This window comes from Arachis ipaensis, chromosome B2, assembly GCF_059453495.1.
Source record: "Arachis ipaensis isolate K30076 ecotype BB chromosome B2, ASM5945349v1, whole genome shotgun sequence".
In the NCBI taxonomy this organism is placed as follows: Eukaryota; Viridiplantae; Streptophyta; class Magnoliopsida; order Fabales; family Fabaceae; genus Arachis; species Arachis ipaensis.
The window spans coordinates 94,628,187-94,644,971 of NC_142437.1; the positions used below are offsets into that span (position 1 = coordinate 94,628,187).

At 40.5% G+C, this 16,785-nt stretch overlaps 1 pseudogene; it reads left to right on the forward strand.

Moving 5' to 3' along the window:
• Window positions 1–1,606: 1,606 nt before the first annotated feature.
• Window positions 1,607–6,361, forward strand: LOC148574891 (uncharacterized; annotated as a pseudogene).
• Window positions 6,362–16,785: the final 10,424 nt, after the last annotated feature.

Sequence of the window (16,785 nt, forward strand, 5' to 3'; positions counted from 1 at the left end):
CTTCCAAAATGGCCCAAAAGGCCTCAGAATTTGAGAAGCACCTGCATCATTAATGAAATCACGTGTTGGGACCTGTGCAGACGCACAGACACGTGCGTCCGTACACTTGGCTGAATGTTGACCTGTGCGTACGCACACATGGAAATTCTCGCTTGAGTGCACGCACGCAGGACTGTGCGTACGCACGCAGGACTGTGCGCATGCATACTTCGCTGTGTGTGCTTTTCCTTGTTTTCTTCATGTTTTCTCCCTTGTACATGCTTTCTTCCACTTTTAGCCATCCATTCTTGCCTCTAAGGCCTGAAATCACTCACAAACCATATCACGGCATCGAATGACAAAAAAGTGGAATTAAAAATCACTAATCTAAGCATTGAAACGCATGTTTTCACATTTACAATCAAATCAGGGATCAAACGCAGAAGTATGCTATTTTGGTGCTTAAGTGTGAGTTCATGTACTAGAATCCATTCAAATCGAGACAAAATACATCGGAAAATATGGACTCATCATCGGACTATACCAGTACCTAAGCAAAATAAAAACATAACTAGTGAATTATAGGGGATCTAAGTTTTCCCCAGTAACAACATCTTTAGGAGGAGGAGGAGGCATGATCGAGATCGGGGTGGTATTGACAACTCCATCTGACTCGTTCAAAATCTCCACGTCAGGCTCGGGCTCAGGAGGGACCACCTCGGCAAAAGGAGTTGAAGAGGCTAAAGCTGCAGAAGCCTCGGCCGATAGCACCAGGGGAGGACCTTCATCTTCATCATCTGGGGCAGGCATGATTTTGCCATCCTCCACCACATTGTCTATACTAAATAAAGACAGGTCGAGCTCGGGAGCAAGAACCCGAACCTGGGCCTTTAGATTTTCATACATCTCGGTCATACTGCTCACCATATGGCCCTGGAGTTCGGCATAATCATCCCGGGCAGATTGGAGTCTCTCTCTAGTTTCCAGTAGCTCGCTATAAGTCCTAGTATAGCTCTCCTTATACTTTTTAGCAGTTTCCTTGGCTAGGTTAGTAGCTGCCTCTGCCACTGTAGCACGCTCTTTCTCCTTTTCTACATCAATCTCCAACTTGGCCATCCTAGCATCCAGTTCATCCTTCAAATCCTTAATCCTATCATACTCTAACTTAGCATCCTCCATAAAGGCTCTCGTAGCACGAACTGGAGACTCCCGGACAACTCGGGATAAGGCCGCACTAAGATTGGCCATCCGAATACTATTGCTCGCTATGAAGTCAAGGTGGTGAAGGATCGAAACATTGTCCAGAGGGACTTTACCATGAGGAGCAATCAACTCAGTGACAAAGGCCACACCATCAAACTCTTGGTCGTCTAAATTATAAGTTCCAACGGTCTTTTGCTTTTTGGGAAGAGGACCAGCAGAGGTAGGAGAGGAGGCAGCACCAAAGGTCATCTGAGACGGGTCAGATGGAATTGTCCGAACTCTCGGGGTCGGGATAATCTTTCTCGGACCCTGAGACTCAGCTGCCGGCTTTTTTAGAGGCAGCTCTGCCGAAAACCCCTCCCCCAATGTCTTATTTGTTAGATTCTAGGCCGTCACCGCCTTCTTGGCCTTCCGAAAAGACTTCATGGAGTCTGGAGATTTAACCATCTCTGAAAAGAAGTCAGGAAAACAATTAACACAGTCGGAAAAGGATAAATACACAAACCATAGAAGAAAACTATCTGTAAAGAAAGTGGTCGGATACTACCTAGCTCAGCACGAAGGAGGGAAGGATCTCCTAAAAATCTCTTTGTATCCAAATGAGGAGGTTCTCCCCAATGCTCCTCTAGAACACCCACAAAGGCCTGTTCTACCTCATCTAAACTTTCCCAAAGGTACTTAGGGGCTACAGTTTCTTTTTGCCACCATAAGGGAAAAGTAGGTTCGTCATTCTCATCTAAAAAGAAAGGGCGAGCATTCTCAACAGCTCGAACTTTAAAATAGTAGTTTTTAAAGTCTCAAAAAGAGTCGTCAAACATCGAAAACACTTTCTTCCCCTAGGTAGCTTGGAAGGAAATCCAAGAAGCTTTCTTCTTGGCCACCCCAGGTTTTGTCAACATAAAGAGGTAAAGAAAAAGGGATATTGTAGGTCGGACACCCAGCTCTTGGCACAATAACTAAAAAATCTTCATGAAGGCCCAAGAGTTCGGATGAAGCTGTGACGGAGCCACATTACAGGTCCACAAGAGGTCGGTCTCAAAATCAGTGAAAGGAAGGATAATACCTAACTGGGTAAAAAAGTAGTCGTAGACATAGAAAAAAGGGCGCTCTGCCTGACCTAAAGGGTGTTCTTCTCAGAAGAACGGAAACGAAGCAAACGAAAGAAAAAGAAAAAACTAAGTTCAAATCCTTTTTTTCTCAAAGCAAAGAGGGAAACGAAACAGTAAAAGATTGAAAACCAAATCAATGGGCTTTAATACAATCACGCGTTCCCAAAGAAAGTTGAAACGCACCCCAAAGGCACGCCGCAATTAAAAGCTAAAAACGCTTTGCATTAAAAGGCAATACCTGACCCACACGAGGAGGAGCTACTCAGGGCTAACCAAGTCAATGCTCGAGCACGACTTTCTCGAAAGGATCGAAGTTCAAAAACACGACCTCAAGAGAAGATCGAAGCTCAAGCAGGGGCACTGTTCATACCCTGGGTCGAGCTATGCAATCTGGGTTGGACGAAGACCAAAATGACCGACCTCTTATAAGGTTGGCTTGTCACCGACGTCTTCCTAAAAAGCTTGGCCAAATCACCATAGAGGCCCAAAGCAGAGGACCACAGCCTACCTGAAGGCGGCTGAAAGATAAGTGACCTCACCCACAAAAAGATAAGATAAGATAACAAACTTATCTCAAGGAAGGTCACTCCCCACTACTATAAATATACTGGAGCACCCAGGTATAACTCACACTCTGATTCTACATAAAACCTGCCTAAAGCCCGTGCTAACTTAAGCATCGGAGTCTCTTGCAGGTACCACCACCCACCGGTGACCAAGGATCAGCAACATCTCAAGATCCAACAAGTCGGACCCAACAGCTCCGATCACACCCGAAGATCTCATCCGAGATTGACCTTCAGTTTCAGGTAACCCTCGTAACACTTAGTATCTTCATTAGAATTTTTATTTGCTGCATTTCATGAGTTCTCATAAACTATAATAAACTGTCGTACTAGTACTTTTGAGATTTTTTTTCTAACTCCGCCTATGTTACACTTGCGGTACATAGCCAGTCCCAAGCCTGAATAAAGGAGGAGTGTTGTGTTAGGTCTTCGACAACCAACATAAAAATATAGTCGAATCCCCATGACATGAATCAAAGACATTACTGTGCTAAAGCTAGGTTGTTGCCCGGAAGCAACGCGCTGTATGGCTCAAGTACGGTGTCAAATGAGCAAGAGCCGCTGCATCGGTACCCGGATATAGTGTTAAATGAGCAAGGGTTCTCGCGTTTTTGTGAACGGACGAGGGTAAATAAGCCAGTTCACATAGTAAAAGGTAAATGTCAGAGCGACAAAAGGTTGAGATTTGGGACATGGAACATAGGCACTCTAACAAGAAAGTCCATGGAGGTGGTGGACACCATGACAAGGAGGAAGATTAACATTATGTGCCTACAAGAAACAAAATGGGTTAGTGCGAAGGCTAGGGAGTTGGATACTTTTGGTTTCAAACTTTGGTATACAGGAAAGGTGAAGAATAGGAATGGGGTTGGAATAATTGTGGATAAACAGTGGAAGAAGGACGTAGTGGATGTCAAGAGGGTGGGAGATCAGATCATCTCTATCAAACTTGTGGTGGAGGGAGGTGTTTTCCATGTGATTAGCGCCTATACACCGCAAGTGGGTCGGACGAACAACACAAGATAAGGTTTTGGGAGGATCTAGAGAGTTTGGTTCAAGACATACCTTTGGAAGATAAGATTTTCTTAGGAGGATATTCAAATGGCCATGTTGGGAGAGAAGTGACTGGATATGGGAGTATTCACGGAGGCCATGGTTTCGGGGTGATCAATGCCGAGGGTAAAACTATTTTGGACTTTTCCTCAACCTTTGATCTTCTCATTGCAAATACATGTTTTAAAAAAAGAGACGAACATCTTATAACCTATAAGAGTGGCATGACAAACTCTCAAATCGACTTCTTCTTGTTGAGGAGAGTCGACCGTAAATTTTGTATTAATTGTAAAATTATCCCAGGAGAGAGTTTGACAACACAACATAGGGTGCTCGTCATGGATTTTCGCATTGAGAAAAAGTTGAGGAAAAGACATCATACGAAGAACCCAAGGATGAGGTGGTGGCGGATGAAAGGTGAGGAGCAAAAAACCTTCCTAAGACAGGTAGGAGAAGAGGCAAAGTAGGATGGGAATGGAAGCGCAGAAGAGATGTGGAGGGAGATGGCAGAGCTTTGGTGAATCTAAAGGAATAGGACCAAGAGACAAGGAGTCCTGGTGGTGGAATGCGAGTGTACAAGAAAAGATAAAGATAAAAAGGGAGTGCTTTAAAGAGTGGTCTTTATGCCGCAACGTAGATAACTGGGAAAAATATAAGGCGGCTAAGAAAAAGACAAAAGTGGCTGTAAGTGAAGCAAGAACAAGAGCATATGAGGGTCTCTACCAGTATTTGGGCACAAAAGAAGGAGAAAAAGGCATATATAGAATCGTAAAGAGCCGTGAAAGAAGAACGAGAGATTTGAATCAGGTTAAGTACATGAAGGATAAGGATGGAGAGGTGTTGGCTCAAGAGGAGAAGATTAATGAAAGGTGGAGGAGCTACTTCTACGAGTTATTTAATAAGGGACTGAAGACTCTTCCGAGCCTTGGTCGGTTATGCACAAGGAAAGAAGATCAAAACTTTGACTACTATCAAAGGTTTCGAGACTTCGAGGTAAAAGAGGCTCTAAAGCAGATGAAAAATGGCAACGCAGTAGGACCTGATAATATCCCGATTGAGGTTTGGAAGGGTCTTGGAGAAAAATACATCAACTGGTTAACCAAGCTTTTTAATGAGATTTTAAGGTCAAAGAAGATGCCTGGTGAGTGGAGAAAGAGCACCTTGGTACCTATCTACAAGAATAAGGGGGATATACAAAGTTGTGAAAACTATAGAGGAATCAAGCTTATGAGTCATACCATGAAGTTATGGGAAAGGGTGATAGAACAGAGATTGAAAAAAGAGACACAAGTAACAGAGAATCAATTTGGATTTATGCCAGGAAGATCTACCACTGAAGCGATATACCTATTAAGAAGGATGATGGAGAGGTATCGTGGTAATAAAAGGGATCTACATATGGTGTTTATTAATTTGGAGAAAGCGTATGATAGAGTACCAAGGAAGGTCTTGTGGAAGGTTTTAGAAAAGAGGAGAGTAAGGATCGCATATATTCGTGCAATTAAAGACATGTATGATGGGGCCACAACTAGTGTGAAGACTCAAGGTGGTGTGACAAAGGAATTTCCTGTTAGTATAGGATTACACCAGAGATCATCCTTAAATCTACACCTTTTCACATTAGTCTTGGGAGTACTCACAGAGCACATCCAAGAGCCTGTGCCATGGTGCATGCTTTTTTCCCATGACATCGTCCTTATGGGAGAGTCAAGGGAAGACCTAAATAAGAAGTTAGAGTTATGGAGAGAATCTCTAGAAGTGTATGGTCTACGCATAAGCCGTAGCAAGATAGAATATATGGAATGTAAGTTCAATCTGAGAAGGGAAAACCCTAATATAGAGGTGAAGATTGGAGAAAACATCCTACAAAAAGTTAAAAGTTTTAAGTATCTTGGGTGCATCATACAGGATAATGGAGAGATTGAACAGGATGTAAATCATATGATCCAAGCAGGTTGGTCAAAATGGCGGAGTGCATCTGGTTTTATATGCGACAAAAAAAGTGCCTTTAAAACTTAAAGGTAAATTCTATCGCACCGCTATAAGACGGCTATGCTTTATGGTATGGAGTGTTGGACGGCTAAAGGGGAGCATGAACATAAGCTGAGTGTGGCAGAGATGAAGATGCTGAGATGGATGAGTGGTCATACGCGATTGGATAAAATAAGGAATGAAGATATAAGGGAGAGAGTTGGAGTAGCACCCATTGTGGAAAAGATGGTTGAATCGCGTCTCAGGTGGTTTGGACATGTGAGAAGAAGACCGATAGAACATCCAGTTAGGAAGGTGGATGAGATGGAAGATGGATAAGGGGCGAAAGGCAGAGGAAGACCTAAGAAGACCATCCATGAGGTGGTCAAATAAGATCTACATATAAACGGTATCTCTGTAGACATGATACATGACAGAGCACAACGGCGTCATTTGATTCACGCAGCCGACCCAACTTAGTGGGACAAGGCTTTGTTGTTGTTGTTGTATACTTTTTTTCTGGCAAGAATGAATCAACAATAAAGGGGTATTTTGCATGGTCCTTGAGAAGCAGAAGAAGCACTTCTATAGTTGCTGTTATGAAGTTTGTAAAGGATCCATCTTACATTTCTATTTGACACTTATTTGTTTAATTTTTTGCACTAGAGCTAAGTGTGCGGGTGTATTGTAGAAGAACAAACTTTTAGCATAATAGTTTTTCATTTCTACATTGGTATTCCAAATGTTGTTGTCAACCACAGAAACATATAATGATAAAAGTGGAAGGATAATATTTAAAGTTGTCATTGGTCACATAAATTTATCACTCTATTTTTGTTCTTTATCTTATACATATGACACATTAGAAATTTAACCTCTTATATACATACCATGTTTGTTTGTACCATTCTGTCTTACATGTTAGTGTATTAACTTTGCTATATCCTGGGTTTATCTGCTTCCCCAACTTGATTTGATTTGCTAAATATGTTGTGCTTATTTGCTGATTTATTACTTTCCTTTGCAAATTTACATTTCCTTTTACTGATTTGCTAAATACATTAGAGGACTGATTTGCAGTAGTCTGTGTGTGTATTCTATGGAATCCCCATGCAGAACTGCAGTAGCTGGCTAACCATTTGATTTTCTTCTTGACATATACGTAGGACACTACTAACACTTTTCTATGCTCTATCTTTTCATTATCTGATCAGCTGATCTGTTCATAACATACTCTTTCCAATGTAAAAAAAAGTTAAAAAAAATATAATTTTTCTCTTTTCAAATAAAATTTAGAGGCAGGGAAGGGAGGTTTAATAATTTAGTTCTTCATATAGATTTACCTTCTCCTGAATTTTTTGTTTTGTTTTGTACACAGGATAATGTTTTTGGACTGGTAAAGACAAAAGGAGTTGACTAGTTTCGTGGCACAGTGTATAACAACTTCAAATGGTATCTCAAAATGAAGGAACTAAGCAGTAAGTTTATATCATACTTGTTATATAAAATAATTTGATCTTCTATTTATTTAGGTAGTAAGTGTGTATATGGTAGCTAGATTGTCACTATAATTGACCTATTAGACCATGTTTAGTAACTTCATATATTTGCATTATTAGGTTTAATCATGTTTTGTCAAAAGATTGGATGGATTCACCAAGATTTGAGAATGAGTACATAGACGGTGTAAATAGTTTTTTAGAGTTTGCCTTCGTAATTAGAAAATCGGTTAGAAAAAGAAATCCAATGTCTGTGTGCAAAGTGTGGAAACACTTATTGGCGTGAACGAGATGACGTATATGAGCATCTTATTTGCTATGGGTTTGTCGAAGGTTATAAACGATGGACTAATCATGGGGAATCAGTAATCCCAACAGTTGTAGATACTGACATGGATGATCGAGGCGGCCTTGATGATATTGACGGGTTGCTGCGTGATGCATTCGGAAATATGGCAAATCTTGAAGAGGGGAACAGTGGGTTGAATGAAGATGCGAAGAGATTTTATAAACTAGTAGGTAAAGCAGGTCTAGAATTATATCCGAATTGTACAACTGGATTTTCGAGATTATCGTTCATCATTCATCTTTACCACTTGAAGTGTCTACATGGGTGGAGTAACACATCTTTTACCTCCCTCTTGGAGTTATTGAAAGAAGCTATACCTGGTTTGAACATTCCCACTTCTTTTAATAAAGCTAAGAATATGGTTAAAGACATGGGTCTTGACTATGAAAAGATTGATGCATGTCCTAATGACTGCATGCTGTATCAGAATGAGTACATAAATGACTCAATTTGCCGAATCTGTGGAGAGTCTCAATATAATCAGACTCCTACTACGGATGGCAACAAAGAGGACTTTGCGCTTCTGAATAAAGTTCATAAGGTTACTGCGAAAACCTTAAGATACTTTCCTTTAATACCAAGGCTTAAAAGGCTTTTTATGTGCCCAAACACAGCAGAGGCGTTGAGGTGGCATGATGAGCAGCGTTTGAAAGACGGTTGCATAAGGCACCCTGCTGATGGCCAAGCATGGAAGAACTTGGACAGTCGGTACCCGAACTTTTCAAAAGAATTGCGCAACTTGAGGCTTGGTTTGGCAAGTGACGGTTTTAATCCTTTTCGAACTATGAACGTGTCACATAGCACATGGTCAGTTGTCTTAATGGTGTACAACTTTCCCCCTTGGATGTCCATGAAGTCAGAATATTGCATGCTCTCTTTAATCATACATGGACCTTGTTCACCAGGAAATAATATTGATATTTTTTTGCAATTATTGATCGAAGAGCTAAAGGAGCTATGGATGTCAGGGATAGATACATATGATTCTTTTAAGAATGAAACTTTTCAAATGCATGCTGCACTTCTTTGGACAATCAATGATTTTCCAGCGTATGCGATGTTGTCCACTTGGAGTACGAAAGGAAAGTTAGCTTGCCCTTGTTGTAACCATGATACTTCTTTTTGTTACTTGAAACATAGCCAAAAGACAGTTTATGGACCATAGGAGATTTTTGCCAGTTGATCATGCATGGAGGTCTAACAAGAGATCTTTTAATGGAAAAATAGAATTCAGGGGTCCACCACGAATGTTAACAGGTGAAGAGGTTCTAGATATGCTAAAGTCAGTAGATAATACCTCTGGGAAGACGCAAAGCAAAAGTAAAGGACAACAGAAAAAATATCAATCTTTTTTGAGTTACCATATTAGCAGCACTGTATGATCAGGCACAACCTTGTTGTGATGCATATAAAAAAACATAGTTAACAGTATAATTGGTACCTTGTTGGATATTCCTGGAAAGACAAAGGATCATGCAAAAACTCGTTATGATCTTAAGGATATGGGCGTTTGAAAGAATCTTCACCCAATAAATACTAAGGATGGCAAAAGAACTAAACTTGCTAGAGCATGCTTCTCCATGACCAAAGGGGAGAAATCCATTTTTTGTGGTATTTTGAAGAAAACAAAATTGCCTGATGGAAGTGCTTCAAACATTTCTCGTTGTGTACAATAAGAAGAGAGAAAGCTTTACGGTTACAAGACTCATGATGCTCACTACATGTTACATTACCTGTTGCAAATACCAATCAAGAGCATTCTTCCAGATCATGTTGCTATTCCTCTAGTTCACTTGTGTTCTTTTTTCGTCGGCTATGTCAAAAGGAAATCTCTTTAGAAGAGATTAATGGTTTGGAATCAGAGATTGTAGAGACTTTGCGCCAGTTGGATAGGATTTTTCTGCCTACCTTTTTTGATATAATGGTTCATTTGCCTATTCATTTAGCTAATGAATTAAGGTTAGGTGGTCCCGTCCAGTTTCGATGGATGTATCCGATTGAGAGATACATGTGCTCACTAAAAGGGTATGTACGTAATAGAAGTCGTCCAGAAGGATCAATTGCGGAGGGTTATTTGGCTGAAGAGTGTTTAACTTTTTGTTCAAGATATTTGCATGAGGAAGTGAAAACAAGATTCAACAGAGTATCTCGGAATAATGATAAAGGCACTTCAACCAAAGATCCTGATTCAAATTTGTTCACAAACAAGGGAAGTCCATTGGGTGGAAAAAAAGGGCAACTAATTATTTTGGACGAGAAATCACTCCTTCAAGCTAATGCATATGTATTGAACAATTGCGTTAACGTGGAGCCTTACATGAGGTAAATTTGCACTTCTCATTAGTTCTATTCCTTAGAATAATTTTGGTAGTATTACGTAATAATATACATTCCTTGTAGAGAACACTGTGAGCAACAAAAGTAAGACAAGCGGAAGCAGAAGTGGAACATCGTTAAAGATCAGAATGAAGACTTTATCGAGTGGTTTACAGGACGTGCCATGAAGGATGATGTTCCCGGTTGGATACGACATCTATCTAAGGGTCCAAATAAAGTTGCAAAATCATTTTCTGCTTATGTTGTCAACGGGTACAGGTTTCATACTAAGCGGCAAGAAGTGATGCAAAAAATGCAAAATAGTGGTGTCACTGTAGTGGCTGAAACTACAAGCTTTGCGAGTGTTAAGGACAAAAAATCAATCAAGGCCAATATAAGATATTATGGTAGAATCATGGATATTATCGAGTTAGACTATTATAGCCAATTTAAAGTTGTGTTATTTAAGTATGAGTGGTTTATAGCTAAGGAAGATGATTATGGTTTGACATACGTTCATTTCAACAAAAGATGTTACCAAGACAAATCATTTGTGTTGGCAAGCCAAGCACACTAGTGCTTTTATGTGAAAGATCCATATATTCCCCAAAAGCATTATGTGATGAAAACGGTTCCAAGAGACTTGTTTAACATTGGTGTCCAATTATAGTTTGACCCTAACATAAGAGAGCCACATGAATCGGCGAATAGTCCAATACCCTTAAGTGATATTGGTGAGGTAAACGTGGTTAGACAGGGTGTGCGACCTACTATTGTTGATGTGACACCAAACAAGATCAAACCTAAAGATAAAGAAATAGTGTCTAATGATTTTGACAGTGATGCTGAAATTGAGGTATGGTGCACGAAATTGTGATCATCAATGGCGCCAAAAACTTGGTACGCACAATTGTAATCTCAACTCTTTATCACAACTTCTCACAACTAACCAGCAAGTGCACTGGGTCATCCAAGTAATAAACCTTACATGAGTAAGGGTCGATCCCACGGAGATTGTCGGCCTGAAGCAAGCTATAGTCACCTTGTAAATCTCAGCCAGGCGGATTCAAATAGTTATGGTAAATTGATAATAGAAACATAAATAAAATATAAATTGGGATAGAGATACTTATGTAATTCATTGGTGAGAATTTCAGATAAGCGTATAGAGATGCTTTCGTTCCTCCTGAACCTCTGCTTTCCTGCTGTCTTCATCCAATCATTCCTACTCCTTTCCATGGCAAGCTGTATGTAAGGCATCACCGTTGTCAATGGCTACATCCCATCCTCTCTGTGAAAATGGTCCAATGCGCTGTCACTGCATGGCTAATCATCTGTTGATTCTCGATCATACTGGAATAGGATCCATTGATCCTTTTGCGTCACTACGCCCAGCACTCGCGAGTTTGAAGCTCGTCACAACCATCCCTTCCCAAATCCTACTCGGAATACCACAGACAAGGTTTAGACTTTTTGGATCTTAGGAATGGCCATCCATGGGTTCTAACTTATACCACGAAGATTCTAATATCTCGGACTCGGTCCCCTGTATTAGATATCCAAGAGATACACATTCAATCTAAGGTAGAACGGAAGTGGTTGTCAGGCACGCGTTCATAAGTTGGGAATGATGATGATTGTCACGATCATCACATTCACATTGAAGTGCGAATGAATATCTTAGAAGCGGAATAAGTTTGTATTGAATAGAAAAACAGTAGTACTTTGCATTAATTCATGAGGAACAGCAGAGCTCCACACCTTAATCTATGGTGTGTAGAAACTCTACCGTTGAAAATACATAAGTGATAAGGTCCAGGAATGACCGAATGGCCAGCCCCCAAACGTGATCAAAGGATCAAAAGATAATCCAAAGATATCCAAAAGATGTAAATATAATAGTAAAAAGTCCTATTTATGCTAAACTAGTTACTAGGGTTTACAGAAATGAGTAAATGATGCAGAAATCTACTTCCGGGGTCCACTTGGTGTGTGCTTGGGCTTAGCATTGAGCTTTACACGTGTAGAGGCTTCTCTTGGAGTTGAACGCCAGTTTGTAACCTGTTTCTGGCGTTTAACTCCACTTTGCAACCTGTTTCTGGCGTTTAACTCCAGAATGCAGCATGGAACTGGCGTTCAACGCCAATTTACATCATCTAAACTTGGGCAAAGTATGGACTATTATATATTGCTGGAAATCCCTGGATGTCTACTTTCCAACGCAATTGAGAGCGCGCCATTTGGAGTTCTGTAGCTCCAGAAAATCTACTTTGAGTTCAGGGAGGTCAAAATCCAATAGCATCTGCAGTCCTTCTTTAACCTCTGAATCTGATTTTTGCTCAGGTCCCTCAATTTCAGCTAGAAAATACCTGAAATCACAGAAAAACACACAAAATCATAGTAAAGTCTAGAAATGTGAATTTTAATTAAAAACTATTAAAAATATACTAAAAATTAACTAAATCATACTAAAAACTATGTAAAAACAATGCCAAAAAGCGTATAAATTATCCGCTCATCACAACACCAAACTTAAATTGTTGCTTGTCCCCAAGCAACTAAAAATCAAATAGGATAAAAAGAAGAGAATATACTATAAATTCCAAAATATCAATGAAACTTAGCTCCAATCAGATGAGCGGGACTTGTAGCTTTTTGCCTCTTGAATAGTTTTGGCATCTCACTTTATCCATTGAGGTTCAGAATGATTGGCATCTATAGGAACTTAGAATTTAGATAGTGTTATTAATTCTCCTAGTTCAGTATGTTGATTCTTGAACACAGTTACTTAATGAATCTTGGCCGTGGCCCTAAGCACTTTGTTTTCCAGTATTACCACCGGATACATAAATGCCACAGACACATAACTGGGTGAACCTTTTCAGATTGTGACTCAGCTTTGCTAAAGTCCCCAATTAGAGGTGTCCAGGGTTCTTAAACACACTCTATTTTTGCTTTGGACCTTGACTTTAACCGCTCAATCTCAAGTTTTCACTTGACACCTTCACGCCACAATCACATGGTTAGGGACAGCTTGGTTTAGCCGCTTAGGCCAGGATTTTATTCCTTTAGGCCCTCCTATCCACTGATGCTCAAAGCCTTGGATCCTTTTTATTACCCTTGCCTTTTGGTTTTAAGGGCTATTGGCTTTTTGCTCTTGCCTTTCGGTTTAAAGAGCTTTTGGCTTTTTCTGCTTGCTTTTTCTTTTTCTTTTTTTTTTGCCATTTTTTTTTCTTCTTTTTTTTTCTGCAAGCTTTTGTATTCACTGCTTTTTCTTGCTTCAAGAATCATTTTTATGATTTTTCAGATTATCAAATAACATTTCTCTTTTTTCATCATTCTTTCAAGAGCCAATATATTTAACATTCATAAACAACAACTTCAAAAGACATATGCACTGTTCAAGCATTCATTTAGAAAACAAAAAGTGTTGCCACCACATCAAAATAATTAAACTAGTTTCAAGGATGAATTCGAAAACATGTACTTCTTGTTCTTTTGTAATTAAAACATTTTTCATTCAAGAGAGGTGATGGATTCATATTCATAACTTTAAGGCATAGACACTTAGACACTAATGATCATGTAATAAGACACAAATATAAATAAACATAAAGCTCAAAAATCAAAAAATAGGAAAATAAATAAACAAGGAGATTAAGGAATGAGTCCACCTTAGTGAGGGTGGCGTCTTCCTCTTCTTGAAGAACCAATGGTGCTCTTGAGCTCCTCTATGTCTCTTCCTTGTCTTTCTTGCTCCTCCCTTTTAGCTCTTTGATCTTCTCTAATTTCATGGAGGATGATGGAGTGCTCTTGGTGCTCCACCCTTAGTTGTCCCATGTTGAAACTTAATTCTCCTAGGGAGGTGTTGATTTGCTCCCAATAATTCTGTGGGGGAAAGTGCATCCCTTGAGGCATCTCAGGGATTTCATGGTGAGGAATCTCCTCATGCTCATGTTGAGGTCCATGATCTCTTGTTTGCTCCATCCTTTTCTTAGTGATGGGCTTATCCTCTTCAATGAGGATGTCTCCCTCTATGTCAATTCCAGCCGAATTGCAGAGGTGGCATATGAGGTGAGGAAAGGCTAACCTTGCCCAAGTGGAGGACTTGTCAGCCACCTTGTAGAGTTATTGAGGTATAATCTCATGAACTTCCACCTCCTCTCTAATCATGATACTATGGATCATGATGGCCTGGTCTATAGTAACTTCAGACCGGTTACTAGTAAGAATGATTGAGCATTGAATGAACTCTAACCATCCCCTAGCCACTAGTTTGAGGTCATGCCTTCTAAGTTGAACCGGCTTGCCTCTTGAGTCAATTTTCCATTGAGCTCCTTCCTCGCATATGTCTATGAGGACTTGGTCCAACCTTTGATCAAAGTTGACCCTTCTTGTGTAGGGGCGTGCGTTCTCTTCCATCATTGGCAAGTTGAACGCCAGCCTTACATTCTCCGGACTGAAATCTAAGTATTTTCCCCAAACCATAGTAAGTCAATGCTTTGGATTTGGGTTCACACTTTGATCATGGTTCCTAGTGATCCATGCGTTTGCATAGAACTCTTGAACCATTAGGATCCCGACTTGTTGAATGGGGTTGGTGAGAACTTCCCAACCTCTTCTTTGGATCTCAAGTCGGATCTCTGGATAATCATTCTTTTTGAGCTTGAAAGGAACCTCAAGGATCACTTTCTTCTTGGCCACAACTTCATAGAAGTGGTCTTGATGGACCTTTGAGATGAATCTCTCCATCTCCCATGACTCAGAGGTGGAAGCAATTGCTTTCCCTTTCCTCTTTCTAGAGGTTTCTCTGGCCTTAGGTGCCATTAATGGTTATGGAAAAATAAAAAGCTATGCTTTTTACCACACCAAGCTTAAAATATTTGCTCGTCCCCGAGCAAAAGAAGAAAGAAAGAAGAAGGAGAAGAAGAGAAACGGAGGAGAGGGAGAGAGAGGTTGTTTCGGCCAAGGGAGAGAAGAGAGGTTTGTGTTGTGTGAAAATGAAGAAAGAATGAGGGGTTTATATAGAAGTTGGGGGAGGGTTAAGATTCGGCCATTAGGGTTGGGTTTGGGAGGGAAAATAGTTTGAATTTTGAAGGTAGGTGGGGTTTTTGGGGAAGAGAGGATGGATGTGAGTGGTGAAGAGGTGATGGAGAAGAGTGATTGAGTTGATTGGTGAAGGGTATTTGGGGAAGAGAGTTATGAAAAGGTGTGAAGAGGAGAGAAGAAAAAGTGGGGATCCTGTGGGGTCCACAGATCAAGTGGGGTTAAGGACTTAACATCCCTGCCCCAATTAGGCGTGTGAAACGCCCTTGCTATGCACTCCTGCTTAACGCCAGACTGCTGCCTATTTCTGGCGTTAAATGCCCAAATGCAGCTTGTTTCTGGCGTTTAACGCCAGGTAGATGCTGGTTTCTGGCGTTAAACGCCAGCTTGGTACCTGTTTCTGGCGTTAAACGCCAGACAGATGCTTGTTTCTGGCGTTTAAACGCCAGACTGCTCTCCTCCAAGGTGTGCTATTTTTTTTTCTGCTGTTTTTCATTTTTTTTTTGATTTTTCAGTAGTTTTTGTGACTCCACATGATCATCAACCTAATAAAACACGAAATAACAATAGAAAATAAATAAATATAATTAGATAACATTGGGTTGTCTCCCAACAAGTGTTTCTTTAATGTCAATAGCTTGACAGTGAGCTCTCATGGAGCCTCACAGATAATCAGATCAAGGTTGGAACCTCCAACACCAAACTTAGAGTTTGAATGTAGGGGTTCAACACCAAACTTAGAGTTTGGTTGTGGCTTCCCAACACCAAACTTAGAGTTTGACTTTGTGGGCTTTGGTTGACTCTGCAGTAAGAGAAGCTTTTCCTGCTTTCTCTCCAAGGTTACAGAAGGAGATCCTTGAGTTTGAAACACAAGGTTGTCCTCATTCAGTTGAAGGATAAATTCTCCTCTGTCCACATCAATCACAACTCTTGCTGTGGCTAGAAAGGGTCTTCCAAGGATGATGGATTTATCCTCATCCTTCCCAGTGTCTAGGATTATGAAATCAGCAGGGATGTAAAGGCCTTTAACCTTTACTAGCGCGTCCTCTACTTGTCCAAAAGCCTGTTTTCTTGAGTTGTCTGCCATCTCTAATAAGATTTTGGCAGCTTGCACCTCAAAGATTCCTAGTTTCTCCATTACAGACAGTGGCATGAAGTTTATCCCTGACCCGAGGTCACATAGAGCCTTCTCAAAGGTCATGGTGCCTATGGTACAAGGTATTAAGAACTTTTTAGGATCCTATTTCTTCTGAGGCAATGTCAGTTGATCCAGATCACTCAGTTCATTGATGAGCAAGGGAGGTTCATCTTCCCAAGTCTCATTACCAAATAACTTGGTATTCAACTTCATGATTGCACCAAGGTACTTGGCAACTTGCTCTTCAGTGACATCTTCATTCTCTTCAGAAGAATAATACTCATCAGAGCTCATGAATGGCATAAGGAGGTTTAATGGAATCTCTATGGTCTCTAGATGAGCCTCAGATTCTTTTGGTTCCTCAAAGGAAAACTCCTTGTTGATCACTGGACGTCCCAGGAGGTTTTCCTCACTGGGATTCACGTCCTCTCCCTCCCTTGTAGGTTCGGCCATGATGGTTAAATCAATGGCCTTGCACTCTCTTTTTGGATTCTCTTCTGTATTGCTTGGGAGAGTACTATGAGGAGTTTCAGTGACTCTTTTACTCAGCTGGCCC